The 19631-nt window shown below is 37.4% G+C and overlaps 1 protein-coding gene across 2 annotated transcripts in view; it reads left to right on the top strand.

Moving 5' to 3' along the window:
• The first annotated feature begins 1691 nt into the window (after nt 1–1691).
• LOC122808957 (semaphorin-3F-like) overlaps nt 1692–19631 on the top strand; it is a 961051-nt gene continuing 943111 nt past the window's right edge. For both annotated transcript variants that reach the window (XM_044080116.1, XM_044080115.1), the window contains exon 1: nt 1692–2124. The gene's annotated coding sequence lies outside the window, so the exon portion shown is untranslated. The remainder of the gene's footprint in view (nt 2125–19631) is intronic.

Raw genomic sequence — 19631 nt, 5'->3', positions numbered from 1 at the left:
AGTAAGGATTCAGCTTTTATGGCTGTACAAGTATTGTATTGCTATATCCCTAACATAGATGCTGCTTTCATAGTTAAGGCTGAGTTTAAGTCAGCGGTGATTAATCACTAGCAGTATCATTTTATAATAAACATCAAGAAAGTCCAGAGCAAATAATCATACATGAAAAGGGATACCGTAATAGTTGCAGACCATGCAACCACGTTTAGCAGAACTGGACTTCATGTTCTTCAGATCAAAGCATCAAGAAAAGTGCAATCAGATTTCTAGAAAAATATATATACTGGTTCACGTCAAAGAGAAAGATTACATAGAAAGGTCTCACAATTTGCAAACATCAACATCATCTTACGTTTACACATTTCACTCTTTCTTAGTATCAGCTGTATGACAGAGTTCTCTTAAGATGACTTGCTGTTAGAAAGATTGCAAACTTCTTAATGGAAGTTCATGAAGATGTTTTTATAGGTATTTTGTACTGCACCCCCTTACCACCCACAAATAGTTTCACTCTGTCCCTACTTTATTTAAATAAACCCTGAGAGCACTGCCCTTTAGGGAAAATAATAATAATAATAATAATAATAACAATAATAATAATAACAACAATAAATCAAACACTTTTTCAGACTTCCTACATTGCTGGCAAGACTGTCTATAGCCTTTAAACCCTAATAGCTTTAATAGATCTCATGTGACATTGTTGAATCCTTACCTGTCAGATGGCAAAGGTCAAAACAACAGACTCTTTTGTTTGCTTCTTTCCTTTCTTAGGTTCAGCAGTATGCTATTATTTCTTTTATTACATTAATAAGAACAGCATGTTTATGATGATTAATTGCAATAAAAAAAAGGTTTCTGATGCAATTAATCATGGATGGATACTTATAACTGATGCAATCATTAAAAAAATATGTTTCCTATATTTAAGTAGTGACTCAGGTCATTAAAATGATGAGTAATGTATATATATATATGTATATATATATATATATATATATATATATATATATATATATATATATATATATATATTTAAATTTAAGTTGTGTTCCCTGAGATTTCTTTTTTGCACTGGATTCATGAAGTACTTGCATTTAAATTATACTTTCCCCGCGCTTCTGATAAAAAATCGTGGAAGAATGCTTAACACACAGTTATCCATTTGTTAACAGGCTAGTTAACAGAAAAAAAAAAACAGATTTTAGATCAGACCTGCCGGTTTCAGTATAGTAGTGAAAAACTGAAAAGGAAACAGGGTAAGAGAAGTGTTTGCAAAAATATGTGATGACTAACAAAATGTTTTTTTTCTTTATTTTCCCTATTAATAACTTGTATAACAGACACCAAATTTATACTAAGGCATATTAATCACAAAATGAAAGAAAATGCTAGAAAATAGATCAAAAGTGGTTACACTAGGAAACCTAAGAATGACAGATTATATAGCTACTGTTATGCTATGTTTAATGCAAATCCACATTAACATGAGCAGTTGCTCTGAGATTTGATAAGAAAAGCTGCTGGTGGTTTTAAAACATGCGGACCGCCCAACATGAGAGCACTTGGGAGGTCAGGGAATCTGGCTTTGTGGGCATGAAGGAGTTAAGTTCTGCCTACAATAGTGCTGCTTCTCCTGCCGGCAGAATGCTCACGCCTCTCAGATGAAGCAAGGGGGAGCTAGAGACAGCGCCTCAGACTAAGGACACCTGTCAGAGTGCGGGGATTGTATTCTGCTCACTGCCTTCTCTTCTCCTGTCTTCATTCTTTACCCACTTCCTAAACAGTGATTTAAAAAGTTTTAAGCTTCACAAAAGAAAGAAAGAGAGAGAGAGAGTGTGACAAGAGGAAAGAACAAGTCCTTATGTTTGACTTTGGCTACTTGCCTTCACTGTGGAAGTTTTAAGACACACTTCAGGGAAGAGGCAGTGAAGTGTGAAACCTTTCTTGTGGATCTGTACACCCAGCAAGGATAAATCTCTGTCTCTTTCTCTGTCTGCTTGCTGCCTGAATGCTTTATCTCTAAGAGTTTGCTGTCAATGGACTGTAACTTGGCTGTATCCTGAAACTTTATGTGGAGTTTGTTGCTGGGTTGTCCCTATAAAAGCTGGCAGCTGTATTAAGGTAAGTGTCATTTTGAAATGCCTACTCTGTTCCATGCAGTCATTGCTCGGAGAGGTGCATGAGACATCTCAAACTTAAAGTTTATTTGTTGGCACAGTTCCTTCAGGCACAACTACAAAGCACATGCTCATGAGTATGATTTGAGGGTTAGTTATGCCATGATAAGTCTGTTTACACAAAGTATTAGGATGGAAATAGACTGGTTTCAATGAATACCTTATCTGGGTGTATTCTGTCATTCTGAGCTTTATTTCACAGCAGTACTAATATGAGATAGAAACAAATGCCAGGATCATAGCTTACATGCCATATCTGTGCCAAGTAAAGCTTGAATAACATCCAAGTATTCCAAGGAAAATGTACTACTGCATATAAAGTTACTTCTGTTGTTCTATGCAGAAAATCCTGTGTTGTGGAAAACTACAATATGATACAATAAACATTAAGGAAGCCCGCTTTGGTGAGTTATTTCATTAGCAAATCTGGACTGTTCCATTATATATTTGCAGTTTTAGTCATTGCTCCTTTAAGATACTCCAGTAAGTTTTTGTTTTCTTTTTCACTATAACACAACAAGTTGATACAATTAGAGAAAGCTGTAGAACTGTGTGTACTCGGTAATTTATGAGTAATGTACGGCAACCAGATGAAAACTGTGGACCATTGCCCAGGGATGGCATGTATTCCCAGAGGTACATGGGTCACCATTCCATTCTCTGCACAGACTCATGCCATACCTGAATGGGCAATAACTCTTAACATGCTTTCTACAGGCACCAGTAATAGCTCAGAAATGCTTGCCATGTAGTCCGATATAGAGATTGTCTATAGACAAAGATACCTCGTAGACAGAATGCCCCATTTTTAAAGTGCTTAGTCTAGTAAGGAGACCTGTGGGTACTCCAATTATTCAGAGAATTTTTATTTTAGTTTGTAGCACAGGTATGCATAATATAACTTCTGGTAACACACATTGTTACTGGCTCAGTACCACTGTCAGCTTGGAAACTGTGTTTGAACTTCTGAAAACCTTGTCTACCTTCTTCCTTTGTAAAATATTTAGTTACTCCAGATGAATTGATTTGCTAACATGTTATGTACTACAGAATGCTTTTAATTACTGGCTTTTCAGTCATACTTTACCCTGACAAAATAAACTCCAACCCCCTATCAATCATTTTATGTCATTTTTTCATTTGGAGACAAAATATCCCTTGGCACTTGAAACAAAAAGTTAATAAATTAATTAATGATTCCAGATATTTTAACATCTGTTAATGACTAAGAAGTTTTAATTGAACCCATGCATAGTCTCAGTGCAGGACAGGTCAGTTAGGTCAAATTAACAATAATATACTTTTGTCCTTAATTATACTTACATTGGACAAATGGGAACTGCCCATTACTGCATGGTACAGAAATGTTAAATGTTCTTCATTTTAAAGAGTCATACAGCAGGTACAAGTCTGTTCTTGGGATGCTGTGGAAGGGAGAATGCTTTTGCTCAAAGCAGTGGTGCAGTGCTCATTGCTGCCTTACAGCCCTTGTATCTCTGGTTCATTTCTCAGCTGGGGTGCCTTCTGTGCAGAGTCTGCATATCCTTTCATTCTGTGACCTCTTGGGTTTGTCTTAGAGGTTGTGGTTTTCTTCCACATCCCAAAGATATGCTGATAGGTGAACCAGTGATCATCTAAACTGAATGGTGGGATGCATGTTTGTGTGTGTGTGTGTGTGTGTGTGTGTGTGTGTGTGTGTGTGTGTGTGTGTGTGTGTGTGTGTGTGTGTGTGTGTATGTGTGTGTTTGTGTGCTTGTATGCTTGTATGATAGACTGGCATTCCATCCAGGATTAGGTCTCGCCCTTACACTCAACTGTTAGCATAACTTCTGAATCCCTGTGACTGTGAATATGATCAAGTTTATATTAAAAATGAATGAAATGGAAAAAAAAAAACAAATATGTATGTGAATTGTCTGAATGGTGCCTCAAACACTTTTGTTCTGTGAAAAAAGCTTTTGCACATTTGTTTTCTTCAGTAGAGAGATCTAGATCACGATGAATGAGTTTACACACCTTAGAATGATATAGCGAATACTTTTCTACTACTCACCATGTGCTTACATTAAGTCTGAGCAGGCTTCGTTTGGCTCAGTCCTCACATCCACTTATTAAAAAACAGAAAGATACCCATTTTGTTGATAACTTTTCCGTGTGTAAAAGTACCTTGGTTTGCTTAAACTCTAATATTCTCTGTGCAGAAGTACTTCAGATTCCTTAACTTCATACCTATGTCAGTGTAAAATGACCTAGGACTTCTTACTCTACTTTTAATAACTCCGTCTTCAGAAAACACAGCATGTCCTTGGTTGCTAAAGGTTTACGTATCCCATTTTGAGTAGATATTTCACAATCTTTGACACTTTCCCAGCCTATCGTTAGGTGTCCTTGATCATTTTAGAGAGCAAATCCAGTGCTCTGTTACTGTGTTATGTAGGTGAAACTTTCTGCAGCTTGATATCTTTTTCTTTCTTTTTTTTAATGTCTTTTCTTGTTTTCATAGACTATCTCTGTTTTTATGTATCCTAGGCTATATGAACTTGACATACAAATATCCCACTTATTAAGACTAATGGTCTATCAAGTCCCACCCGTGATTTCAGCAGTGCAGTACTCTGATGCCCCTGTCCCACCCTCTCCCATCTAATAATCCTTTAACTCCATCTTTTCACTCGCATACCACCAGCTCTTCTAACGGATCACTCAAGTAACCCACCACCCTTTCTGTAAAAAACATTTCCAGATATCTGACTTAAATCTTCTGTCTTTCAGCCAACATCTATACCTCTTCCTTTCTACCTGTCCTTCCAACTTGGCTCTATTCACCCCTTTCACTGAATATGAGTATATTGCATATTTCACTGTTCTGTTCTTTCTTTCTGTGAGCAAATCCACAGATTCTTCACTTTTTCTTCACATTGGTGTTTCTGCTCTTCATGGCTGCCTTGTGCCCTTTCTCCTCTTTACACTTTGTACTCCTTGTTCAGTTTACTAAGAGTCCTTCAAAGTTGTATATGTGGTCTTTCATATTAACTCAGAGTCCAAGGAAGGACAACATGTCATTGCAAATGGTTCTTTAGTCTTTTAGTTAGAGAGTTAAGTAAAATTGATGAAAACCTTTGCTTTCTGTGAAGTGATACTACCTTGTTTCATTTTCTTCTACTTCTCCTTTCATTGCTGCAACAGGTATCTTTATCCTTTTCTTACTGTCTCCTGCTTCCTATTTGGCTAGCCTTCCTATCATACTTTCACTCAAGTGGAGGAGAATACATTTCCTTTCTCAGCTCTTGAGTTTTTTCATATTCCCTGTGTCTTGTAGTCATGTTTCCACCTGAATCGTCTTGCAATCCATAATAAATCTGTTCTGTTGCTCTAGCCCCAGACAGTATTGTCATAATTTGACTCCTGTTTCTAGTAGTCATGTTTCCACCTGAAGCGTCTTGCAATCCACAACAAATCCATTCTGTTGCTGTTCTGTTGCCCTAGCCCCAGACAGTATTGTCATAATTTGACTCTTCTTTCCATGCACCTTACCTGCCCTGACTCGTTATAGACCAGTCTTTCTGTCTTCTTATCCCATATTATTTGCCCTCTTTCAGGACACCTTTTTTCCCCTTATATCTCCCTTTATTGCTTTTTACAGTCAAACCAGATGCTTCTTCCTCCCATATATTCGGATGCAGCCACTTTCAGTACCCTCTGTACTCCTAACTTAATACATCTCCAGAGTTGTTCAGCTTGCCATCCCATTCTTTTTTATGTATTGCTATTTATTTTTCTGCTCACTAAATAAAAAGATACCCTTCTAAAGTTTCAAACCTACATTTTATTGTTGTAGAACTTTGTTTTCTACACAGTACAAATCATATTGTTTTGTGGTATGATTAGTGTTACACAAAAAATTCATGACCTCTACTTTACTAGTCCTTGTTTGCGAACTATGTTCAGAGTGTTCTTTTATTTATTTATTTACTTAACATTTCTTTACTGGGATGGTCCAACTGGACAACAGTGTCCATTTTCAGTGGAAGCCCGAGAAGAAAACCTCCAATAAAGTACATTTTTACTAATAAATGTCTAGTACAACAAAGAAAAAGTTTACTATACCTCTTATATGTATCTACTTACAGTCTAGCAGAGATCAGTAAAGCAAGTTATATATATAGTAGATTTATCAACAAAAATGATGGGATTAGCACACAAATAACTTACAAATACAGTACAGCATGTCTTAGATTTTTTAAGCCTCTACAGTACATTTAGTATGTTATCTGACAGAATGCAGTTTACAACTGCGAGGAAGACAAGAGGGATATAGGTAAGGGGGAAGGAGGTTACAGGAGTTATAGAGTGGATAGAAGTATAGTTAGAGGTATTATCTGAGTGAGGGAAAGTTATCTAGGGTTAGTACATGAGCAAAGGCAGGTAGATGTTAGGTGATCTTTTAGTAGTTTTTTAAACTTGGTGGTGCTGGAGGTGGATCTAGGGAGGTGTTGCCCTACCATTCTTTGCAGACTATGTTCAGAGTGTTCCCTTACCATTCTTTGTGGACTATGTTTAGAGTGTTGCCCTACTATTCTTTGCGGACTATGTTCAGAGTATTGCCCTACCATTCTTTGCAGACTATGTTCAGTAGTTACCCTACCATTCTTTGCAGACTATGTTCAGAGTGTTGCCTTACCATTCTTTGCGGACTATGTTTAGAGTGTTGCCCTACTATTCTTTGCAGACTATGTTCAGTAGTTGCCCTACCATTCTTTGCAGAATATGTTCAGAGTGTTGCCCTACCATTCTTTGCGGACTATGTTCAGAGTGTTGCCCTGCCATTCTTTGCGGAATATGTTCAGAGTGTTGCCCTACCATTCTTTGCAGACTATGTTCAGAGTGTTGCCCTACCATTCTTTGCGGACTATGTTCAGAGTGTTGCCTTACCATTCTTTGCGGACTATGTTTAGAGTGTTGCCCTACTATTCTTTGCAGACTATGTTCAGTAGTTGCCCTACCATTCTTTGCAGAATATGTTCAGAGTGTTGCCCTACCATTCTTTGCGGACTATGTTCAGAGTGTTGCCCTGCCATTCTTTGCGGAATATGTTCAGAGTGTTGCCCTACCATTCTTTGCGGACTATGTTTAGAGTGTTGCCCTACTATTCTTTGCAGACTATGTTCAGAGTGTTGCCCTACCATTCTTTGCAGACTATGTACAGAGTGTTGCCCTACAATTCTTTGCGGACTATGTTCAGAGTGTTACCCTACTATTCTTTGCGGACTATGTTCAGAGTATTGCCCTACCATTCTTTGCGGAATATGTTCAGAGTGTTGCCCTACAATTCTTTGCGGACTATGTTCAGAGTGTTACCCTACTATTCTTTGCAGACTATGTTCAGAGTGTTGCCCTACCATTCTTTGCGGAATATGTTCAGAGTGTTGCCCTACAATTCTTTGCGGACTATGTTCAGAGTGTTACCCTACTATTCTTTGCGGACTATGTTCAGAGTATTGCCCTACCATTCTTTGCAGACTATGTTCAGAGAGTTGTCCTACCATTCATTGCAGAATATGTTCAGAGTGTTGCCCTACCATTCTTTGCGGACTATGTTCAGAGTATTGCTCTACCATTCTTAGCAGACTATGTTCAGACTGTTGCCCTACCATTCCTTGCGGAATATGTTTAGAGTGTTGTCCTACCATTCTTTGCATACTATGTTCAGAGTGTTGCCCTACCATTCTTTGCAGACTATGTTCAGAGTGTTGCCCTACCATTCTTTGCGGACTATGTTCAGAGTGTTGCCCTACCATTCTTTGCAGACTATATTCAGAGTGTTGCCCTACCATTCTTTGCGGACTATGTTCAGAGTGTTGCCCTACCATTCTTTGCGGACTATATTCAGAGTGTTGCCCTACCATTCTTTGCAGACTATATTCAGAGTGTTGCCCTACCAATCTTTGCAGAATATGTTCAGAGTGTTGCCCTACCATTCTTTGCAGACTATGTTCAGAGTGTTGCCCTACCATTCTTTGTGACTATGTTCAGAGTGTTGCCCTACCATTTTTTGTGGAATATGTTCAGAGTGTTGCCCTACCATTCTTTGCGGAATATGTTCAGAGTGTTGCCCTACCATTCTTTGCAGACTATGTTCAGAGTGTTGCCCTACCATTCTTTGCGGACTATGTTCAGAGTGTTGCCCTACCATTCTTTGCGGACTATGTTCAGAGTGTTGCCCTACAATTCTTTGTGGACTATGTTCAGCGTATTGCCCTACCATTCTTTGCGGAATATGTTCAGAGTGTTGCCCTACAATTCTTTGCGGAATATGTTCAGAGTATTGCCCTACAATTCTTTGCAGACTGTGTGCAGAGTGTTACTCTACCACTCTAAAATATGTTTCATTACCTTCTTCTCAAGTAATGCCTCTTCTAAAGTTTCAGAAGTTCTTTTCCCTCCATGTGATTGGAGATGGTACCTCACAATTTCCTGTTGCAAGGCTGAGGTACCCCGTGTTACTACTTCATGCTCTTCACCCCCTCCTTATTCTTTTCCTAACTGTTTTCAACATCTGTTCTCATTACATCTGGTGTGTAGCAGGGCAGCCGACCAATCATGATGCTCCCTGCATTTAGGACTTGATTTGTTTCACCTAAGTAAAATTAACTCCCCAAAATTTTGTATATATCTGTGATGGTCTTGAGCTTGTAATAAGTGGCTATATTTTCAGGATTTCCGGATTCTTCATCTTCTCTTTCATTTCTTTTTTTAATCCTAGGCTTTTTTTTAATATTTAATTTGTGTTTTGCAGTTTTCTAAATAAGGTAGCAACATTCCTAGCAAGGCATAATATTTTTGATTAAGGTCTGCATGTCAGTTTTTGTAGATTTGTGAAGTAAATTTTTTTATTTTGTTTGTAGTCATCTGTTTTAATAGTAATGCAATGACAGGTGCTGGAAAATATGAAGAAACACTGTATTGGGCAGTGGAACTGTGGAGAAGTTGGGAAAGATTTTTAGATGGCCTTCACATAGAATTATCAGTAGGCTTTATATGTAACTAAGTAATGGGAAACTATCCCCATGATAGCTGCAAGAGTTATTTATTTATTTTCTAAACAAGAATGTTGTTGAAGGCTCTGTAATCTCCTCTGACCAACTGCACTGAAAGTTTATTTGGGCTGCCATTTAATGAAGCAAATGGATGTGGTCTGATTTTGGAAATACTGTGATTTCAGTAAGTTGTCTTGCTTTTGAAAATAATAACAATCTTTTGCTACTGAATGTATTACTTGCCTTACTGTGTATTTACACCTAACTAGCTGCTATTACAACAAACCTTAAAATAATATCTCAGATTTATTTGCTAGCAGACACCACTGACAATGTATGGTGTTCTCAAACATTTTGTGTCCCAGCTGCTTCCCCTATTTAAAGGATACCAGAGTCAAACGTGGGAATGCTGAAGAGTGACACAAAGCGTACTGGCAAGACAGTATGGAACTTAAGAATGGCCAGCTTCATACACTTGGGCTATCAATTTACCAGTATGTCTTTATTAGATTCCACATGAAAGATCAAAGTAGACTGGATCACAAAACAGGCCAGCCTTTTCATATATCTGCAATGCATAATACATTGTGAGGGTACTTTTATTTAAAGGTTACTGTCTTTACTGTCAAGCAGTAGGGGAACAGGAAACTATTACTGACTTACTGTGTATGAGATGACATTTGTTTTAGTCCATCTGACTATGAGTTTCATTCTCTGCCTTCTCATTTATGTTAAGTTCAGTGCTGTACCACAGTGACATAATGTACCATCCGAAAGTAAACCAGTGATGACAGTACTTACTACAATGAGAAGAGAAGTTGTTTGGATGCCACCACTTGTAAACTGAGGGGACATTATTGCCTTACCCCTTTGTAAAGTGGATGGGTTGAGGGTATCCATGTTTCTTACCACTAACCTTCAAGCAACTTTTCTATGACAGTTACTCTTCACTGTTGCATAAATTTAATTTAACTTTAACATCTGTACCCCTAGGCCTCAAAATCAGGGTGCCTACACCATGAAGCATCCCACTATGATCTTGTTGTATGTAAGTCGACATTTTTTAAAACAGTACCCCACTGTGTTGAACTTAATTTCTCTAGATATGAGAAACACCCAGCAAACAACTTCATTTAATACTGAAATTGAACTCTGTGTAATGGCGGCCTATTGCAGTTTTTGTAGAAACCTGTGTTGATTTTCTTTTTCGTCTGCATCCTTCTGTTATCCTGATTCTCTGATTTTCTATGGCACTGTCCTGTGTTGGGTAACTTCTCCTACTTAGATCCTACTTTTATCCTTAAACAATCATCTTTTCTTAATGTGGTTATTCCTTCTATTTTTAATATGAACTTTTATGTTCATTATATTATGTATTTGCTTTAGTGTCATGATTTGTGTCTTGGAAGAGTGAGCTGCTTGAAAAATATTGATTGAACTCTAAAACTGCTTATCTGTTTAAGTTTGCCTATCAGTGTGTGTTTTCTTTTATGCCTGAGTATTGCCTAAAAGGGGCTTTAGGTCAGTTCACTTACTTTGCTATCAAATAACTAAATAAAATGATTAGGGTAGAAGAACTCTGTATAACACAGAGGTAGCAGCAAAGGAACCGAGTTTAATGTTTGGGAAGGGGCTGTGTTGCATATACCACAGTTTTCTGAGACTAATACAGGAACAAGACTACATTTCTAAGCTGCTTATATTAATTCATTGTACCCCTTTCATCCATAAATAAACCACATAAAATCTGACACTCGGTCATTGAGAAATCAAAAGGGGTATTCAGAGTTGAGCCTTTATCCATACGATAGGCACCTGCCTCTCTTTGATGTTATACATAAATACAAGCAGAACAGTACCTGAATGCTGTGGAATTAATGGTATTAAATGCACATCATCTCCTGTCCTCAGCAATGAGGGACTTATTGTCTGCAATTTAATTCCTCATTAGTTGTTTTCCCTTATTTAAAAAAAAAATCAACATGTGCCACAATCCATGGTGTAACACTCCAGCTTATATTTATTATCATCTATATTACAAAATTCATACATGTGTTGATCACATACTGGATAAAAAAAGGTAGCAGTCATATGGCACTTTCATTTATAGGGTTCTCATGTTAACAGTCCCTAGTACCATCTCACTAAGTGTATATAATATATACACTTCATATATCAGAAGCATGATCTTAGCTGAACTGAACTTTCTTCCTCTTTATGTTGCTGATGCTATTAGTTTTCAGAGTGTTCATAGGTACACAAGCTATTCTTTACAGACATAGCAGCCAAAGTGAGGTTAGTAATGTAACAGAACTATACAGCTAAAGAAAGGCTCACAAGGTCAGTTTGGGGGTTTATGGATGAAATTATCAACTGAAGATTTCTCTGGAAGGTTGTAGCACCTTGTGAAATAAGAAAATATCTCTGTATCATTCACTTCACTGGTCACACAATACTGTTAAATATAAGCACTGGTGTGACTTATGCAGAACTAACAGAATATTAAGCCTTAGATCTGTCAGCTCTGTGATAATAATTCAGTTCTCAGTTTTTTTAGATGTATGTACTAATAACATGTAGATCTCTGGCACTGAATGAATGTGAATGCAGATTGTATGGGATGGTATACTATGATATGGTCTGGTGAGTGCAATAGGAAGAAAACAGTACAGTATAACATTGTATGTTAGGAGGTTTATTAAAACTTTGTGGCTTGGACCAACTGCAGATATAACTAACAGAGTTTAATTTCTAAACATTATAGCTTCTTTTTTGTTATGCCTGTATTCTCTCATGTCTGCAGACAATCAGTCGCTGTACTGTGGGTCTCAGGTCACTGCAATCTATCACATTCCCCATGTTTGGGAAGGGGTAGCTTCCACTAGATGTCCATGGTTGTACCATAAACAGAACTGATACCCCCCAACCCACAAGCTGGTATCAGGCTGCTAATTGAACACAGGCATTTGGGTCATAGCCAGGACTTTGTACCATGTGCAGCAGAGCCTGTTAAACTTTACAACTTCCACAAAAAAAAGAGTACAATGAACCCAGAGAAATGGAAGCACTAAGAAATATGATAGTTTGCACAACAGAGATGGGTATTTTTAATGTGCAGTATTACTGCATTACAACTGTACTTCTGTGCAATCAAGTGTCATGAGCCTCTAACATCTTTGTTTTTGGAAAGGTGGATTGGCAAAAAAAAAGGTTTGGTACAGAGTTTGGTTTAGTATGCTACATTGTCTAGTTTTTATCTGTGGAATCTTATTTTCAGTGTTAGCAAATAATCTATCTTCTTCTTTGCACCTGGGAAAATGTATGCTTTAAATTCATGAGCTTCATTGGGTGTTAGGTTGCATTGCTGCCGTAAGCGCAAATTAACAAGAAGTAATATTTGGGTGCAGCTGTACTACAACAGGTCCACAGTCTGAGGTGAAAAATATAGTCTGCTGAAGTGTGGCTCTAACTGTGAAGCACATCATTGTAAGAAAAATGGTGGTGCTTTAAGCAAATATTACCTGCAGCAGGTTAATTGTCTCCTGAAAACCTGGCCCCAGAGCTATATGAAATGATACTGTGTTAGAGAAAGAGTTTACATTTTTTTGTGGCAAAAGCTTAATGGGACAAAATCCTCTCAGTGCAAGAGAACCACCTGCAATATAATAAAGTTGAACCCAGAGTAGTAGTGACTATAGTAGCAAGCATTGTTTGCACCTTGTACATCTGATTGACAGTAAAGATAAGTCATACCATAAACTGTGGTATTGAGGTGTGTGAAATGGGATTGGTGATGTATACTGCAGCACAAATGAATGCAATATGCAGTAAAAGGGCAGAAGTGAAACAGTACTAAGGTCAGAACAAATATAAGGCAATTATTTGAATAAGGGGCTGAATGTGATATTTCATGTGGTAGTGATATTATAAGCAACAATGATGGTTTACTTTTTTCAGGTATATTTTTAATTCCTTTATAATTTCTTATTTCACTTACTTTAATTGTATTCACAGTTGCAAATTATTTTATTCTTTGGTTCTCAATTTAATTTTTCCATTTAACCAGCATGTTTTCTGAGAGGTAGAAGGAAACCTGAGTGCCCTGAGAAAATTAACACTGACATGGAGAGATCACACAAACTTCACACAAGCAGTGACTAGAGGTTAGGAGTACTCTACAAAAGGGCCTTACAGAAACAGATGCTCGGTGCCAGAGCCATGGGCTCAAGCTCAAGGCCAAGAAATATATAATTATCCCCTTTGGGAAAAAACATGTACCCATGAATTACCACATAGGTAGCGGTACACTAAACACCGAAAGTGTGATAAGAGACTTAGGGACACAGGTGGACAGTGGTCTCACCTTCAATAACCACATCTCCACAACAGTCAGGAAATCCGTCTATGTGGCACACCTCATCACTAAGGGCTTTTCATCCAGAAAAAAAGAGGTCATTGTCCCACTGTACTAATCCCTCATTAGACCCATTATAGAATACAACGCCCCATTTGGTATGTGCCTCTCAAGACATCTGCAACAACTGGAAAGGCTGCAGAAATACCTCACTAAAAAAATCACAGGCTTACAGCAGATGCCCTATGCTGACCACCTTAAAAAAACTCCAGCTATACTATGTCGCATATCATCTACTCTGAGGAGATCTCTGCTTAACATACAAGGCCATGTCAAGCCCAGAGCTGTTGGACATGCTACATTTAAAGAAATCCCAATCCCTCAGAGACACACACTGCAGGGATCTAAACCTTGTCATCACAATAAGCAAAACATGCTGGAGGGATAGGTTCCTGACCCAGAGACTCTGGAATAGACTGCCCATACATGTCAAGCAGAGCGCCTCTTTGACCCTCTTCAAAAGGAACCTTGATGATTGGATGGGAGAAAGGAAATTCACCCCGGGGATCACGTCAGTCACCCTGCTAGACAGGGGTCCAGGAAAGTAAATAGTGTGGGAAGAAATAGCCAGGGAATTGTTATGGCTAGGCTTGTATAGGCCCTAGGGCCAATAGCTTAGTACCAACCTATGAACCTATGAACCTATGAGTGAACCCCAGACCCTAGAACTGTAGGAAAGAGATTTTATCAGTGAATTAATGTGTTGTCTATTTTAGGTAGGATATCTTACACAAGATGTATGCAAGCGGATGAAGTTTCCCTTGGTACTATTGCACCCTAAGGATGTGGATATTTTCTGATCATACAGCTCAACCTCTTAGATCAAGAAATCTGGACAAAGCCACAAGCAATGGGGGGACAAAGGTCCAAAAATAGGGACACTCTAAATATTGTTCTTACAAACCTAGAAAGTTGATAGAATAACAGGTGTTTCATTAGCATGAATATTCTGAAGGATATGAAGTCTGAAACTCACATGTTTGTCATTATGTTCTGGCTTCAGACCTCAGTGACTTGCCAGAAGACTAAAATTTTATGAGAAATGGACCAAAAATATGAGTCAAAAATCTGGACAGTTGAGAGCTGATCAAGTCAGTATCGTTATGGCTATAATGTCTAAGACACTGTTTTGTGTCTTCCTTAACATAATATTGCAAAATTGAAAAAATATCAGTTATTTCATTTCTGACAAGTGACTTTTCATAGCTACTTAATCATTGCCTGTTGAAAATTGATAATAATGATTTTACCTGGATATGAGTTATTGTATGACATCAGCAGAAACAAGTAAGGTAAATAATAGGTGTTGACAGTCTGTATCTAATCCACTATTAATTAGTAATTCGTAATTAGTATGTACATTTGTGGCATGAATCACTGACATGAGGCCATCTGACAGGGGTGTGGATGAGTATAAAGGTGATGGAATAGGGCAGGAGCTCTTAGTCCATAATTGAATATCATGCCTGGTGATGATCCTGGATATATTGAGAAGAGTTCAATAAGAGAATGCCACGATTAGGCACATAAATTGAAATAATCAAGAATCTTCTGTTTATTGAGAGATAATATTTGGTGGGTTACATTGATTTCTTGCATGCTTTTGGGAAGTGTGTGTGTGTTTATATATATGTGTGTGTATATATATATATATATATATATATATATATATATATATAGTTCCCATTCACATTGCCAAAAGTACAGTTCTCTGAACTACATTTTGACCATAACTCCAAATTTACACTTCTCCGAAATGGCACTTTGCGATCGCACTGCAGTATGTATGAACTAATATACTGTTGTTACTGTAATGCGATCTCAGAGTTAGTGGAGGGTGCAGCCCCCCACATGGGGGTACAGGAGGGGATTTCCCCCCTGCAAAAATTAAAGAAAATTAGTTAATGTGGTTTAACTTTTTTCTGTTTTGGCAAAGTGCTGTTTCTTGGAAGTGTAAATTCCGAGTTATGGTCTGCAAAATGTGGTTCGGAAAACTGAGAATGTGATATATATATTACAGGTCAAAATGCTGACAGGTGAGAATGTAGGCAAGTTGGTATTAGGGCTGGGAATGTGTGTAACAGTGAAATTATTCAGACAAGCCACATTCTAGGGTACTGGTATGTTTTTTAGCTTTTTGTCTGTATTTTGAATGTCTGCATTTTGATATGTCAGTATTTTGGTATTGTATACAGAGAACTGTGAGTGTCTACATTTTGATGTGACAATGTCTTGAGCTATCCTCATTTGTTTGTGTCTATCTGTCTGTCACTGGTACAGCAGCTGTACAGGGTTATGTCTATGACTAGTTTTGTTCACCGTTTCCCAGCTCTTTTGCCCTAAGGTGCATTTCAAAGTAAAATACAAATAAACATGCAGAGACCAGTGCTGTACTTCACTACCTCATCTACTTACAGCAGCTACTGCGCTGTTGTACCTCCTGTCAGCTAGGCTCATACATATCTGTACATGCATGTTAGAAAATTCCTGTGTTCCTACACTTTTACAAACTGTTGACAAAAAGTGTATATTTCAGATTACCTTTTTAAATTCACATACTATTTAATTGAGTTGATAATCATGTCTGAACCATAGTGCCTCAACTCCAGATATTAGCATATTTGCATATGAATAATGCTTTACTATAGTAGTGCCCTATGACTCAGCAGAGCTTACTTACTGACAAACAATATACCCAATACTAATTTTAGTAACCTCTGTAGTGATTCTTAAAGATGTACTTTTCTGTATTTTAAGTTAAAATCATGAGGGGGGTGCTTCTCGTCAGGCACTCAGAATAACATGTTTATGGTCCAGTGGGCTTGGAACAATGACCTATGTAGTCACTTGGGGGGGAGGTAGTCTGTAGTGAAGATTTGTAGCTAGCTTCTCCACCACTCAATTATGTTGATTGACTTTGATCACTTATTCTATCCTCATCAACATTTGTTGTATGTTTACCCAAATGTTTAGTTCTTGAAGGAATATTAATAAGCTCGCAGGGATCAGAGCTGCAGTTTAATGTCTTTTAAATTCACAGCACCTGCTGCATATGTACATCTGCATTTATTTGAAATAGAGCAAATACTGTGCTAGGTATCTGGCATGCCTATTGATCTGGGTTTATGGTTTTACCCATGCAACAATCTGTTGATCAATATTGTGTATTATTTACTATTACGTTCTCCAAGGATGAACAGTGTGGTAATCTGATGGCTAGTTATTGGTGCTGGTGTTAAACTGATGTTTGTAGAAGACATAACACCATGTCTTCCATCTATGACATACATATTAGTCTGTTTACCATGTTGAATGTATGTTTTAAAGGTTGTTGCTTTGATCGTAAAATTTTTAATGCTCATATAGTTTGGCAGTTGTTTGGAATTGCAAAAGTCATGGATGTAGCGTTTAAATGTTGTGGTGTTAAAGGGTTTGGTCTTTCATTTATGGGTATGAGTAACAATCTCCTCCACCCACTCCAAAAAAAAGATTTATATTGCAGCCCCATAATTTGTACAACTAATGACCTAATTAAGATCGCAGGGAAGAAAGATTTAAGGTCAGCAAAGGTGATGCAGTTGGAGATATTGGTTTAGGTGTCATGTCCTTTAGATAGACAGTTGCATTCAAACTGTTTTAGTACATTGTGTTTGAACAGTGGTCTCAACAGGGAGGAGTTTTTGTGATCAGTTAAATCAGGATGAAGTGACTGTCATGGTTTTGTGTCCACTACAGAAAAAAGATGGCTAGTACACTGCAGCTTGAGAGAAGTGGTTTATAGGGAAGGACCAGCTTCTTAGGTTATAGGTTTTAGTAGCTTTGGGTAGCAGTAAAATGTTTGAAAGGAGGGAGGGGGTGCTAATTTGAGTCTATTGAAGAATACATAACCAAGATGACTTGACCCGGACTTATGTCATCCCTTTCCGAAATCAGACGTGATAACATCACTAGAGCCACGGCTGTAGTTGTCAACAGTAAGTTTGTTATGAATGAAAATGTATTGTATTTGTGAAGCATTAATGTGCTTTGTGGAATGTCTGCTTTGGTTGAATAAATATCCTTTACTGTCACTTGGCTGGTGTTCTTCATGTCCCTTGGCACTTTTTGCAGTTTTTCAGTGTTTTTGTGCCTTGTTGGAACTCTTGTTTGACCTGGACTCTACAGAAACCATTTAGCCCTCAAAGGCAGTGGTGTTTATTTCATGGTAAGATATGAATTGACATATTTTATTAGAGACGGATTGAAGGGTGCCAGTGTTTTTGACAAAGGCAGATGCAAACAAGGGGTGAACTTACTCAGTTCAACTTAGTAACTGTACATATATTTGGTTTGTTAGATATTTTGTGTATGTACATTTTGTCAGATTTTCTATGCTTACTCATAAATGTAAATCACTGTTATTTGTATAAATCACAGTTATTTGTATACTGTACATTGTTTTGTTACATTATGATATAACCCAGGCTGAGCCTGTGGTTTGTCCTTGTTTGATCAGTGTTCTATCCCAGTTAGCAAATTTGAATGAATAAATAAATAGCAAAATACAAAAGCCAGAGTTAGTTCTCTTAAATGTTGTCATTAGTTCAGATGTAGATATGGATCAATTAGTGGTAATGGGGGTCCACTGAGAAATGATAAAAAAAAACAAAAAAAAAAAAAAAGTTTAATGGTCCTGAGATATCCAGTTATGACCACTCTTCTGCACTTAAAATATCTTTGTCTTGTGTGACTTTTTGTTTTCATAACGGGTTAGATATGGATTGTAAACCCTAAGGTCTCACATTATGTATCAAGTTTATTTTTATTTTGATTTTTGCCAAATGATCACTTGTTTGAGTCAGTAAAAGGTCACAAGCAGGGAATAACTCATAATGCTTCTGTTACTCATGTTTCACCATTTTAATTATCTGGAAATTGTGGCCTTTTCTGTTCAGGTAGAGTAACAGTTATTCTTTTTTCATGATTTCTAAAAGGGTCTGGGCAGGAACAGGATAGAATTTCACCTTTTTCTGCTTCATAATTACGCCTTTGAGAATGCATCTGGATCAGAGATCCTGCAGCTGAAAATCTTGTCATGGTTCATTGAAACTTTGATATAGCCTATGGCTATAGAAACATTGTTGTATCTATGTATTGTACTAACAATACATCACCTCACTGGGCATCATTTAGTTCACGTAATCCCCCCTTCTACATTTTTTATAGACTGGACAGTGAAACAGGTGCTGTAAACTAATCAGTAGAGGCAGTTGCTGTGACATACACGGAAAGGACTGGTTACTTAGAAATGATTAGCCAGCCTGATTCTAGTGCTCTCTGCACTAATCCAGGTAATTCCTTCATTGTACAGTAACAATGGTTACTATGGAAACAAAGACAAGGACTTTTAAAATACACTGCCACCTTACTGTTATTATTCTTAGTCAAGTTTCTGATTTAACAGGTTGGAACTTAAAATTACTCAGATTAGAAATTATACTGCTATAATTGTAGTCTCTTGTGATAGGTTTTTAAGGAATATGGCTGACATCACACGGTTCCCATTCCAGCTTTAGTAACCTTAGTATAGTGTCAGAGGAAGCTCATTTGAGCTGAATTGAATGTGTCAATGAATCCGCAACATTATTTTTAGCAGTCTCAGGGCTCCCTTATACAAGACATCTATACTGAAAATATTCCCTACAACCAAGACTAAATTCTCACAGTTCATGTCCTTGTGGTCAGAAGTCAGTCAGAGATATTCGTTTCAATGTTTCCAGTAGAAGCAGCCTAATTAGCCTTAATATTGAACACATTGAATTCAGTTGAGTTGACAGTGATTTTTCCTGACCCCCCCATTTTTTTTTTACCATCTGATATTTAACAATTTAGCATTTCTATTTCTTTCTCTTAGTATTTAATCTGCAGTTCATTTTTTCAATTTTGCATCATTTTACTTGTTGTCATTTTGATTTAATTTGATTTATTATTATATTTTTTTCAGATATACATAGCCGGCCT

Source organism: Protopterus annectens, chromosome 8.part0 (assembly GCF_019279795.1).
Source record: "Protopterus annectens isolate FY-2018-M chromosome 8.part0, PAN1.0, whole genome shotgun sequence".
In the NCBI taxonomy this organism is placed as follows: Eukaryota; Metazoa; Chordata; order Ceratodontiformes; family Protopteridae; genus Protopterus; species Protopterus annectens.
This window is presented reverse-complemented; position numbering and strand designations above follow the sequence as displayed.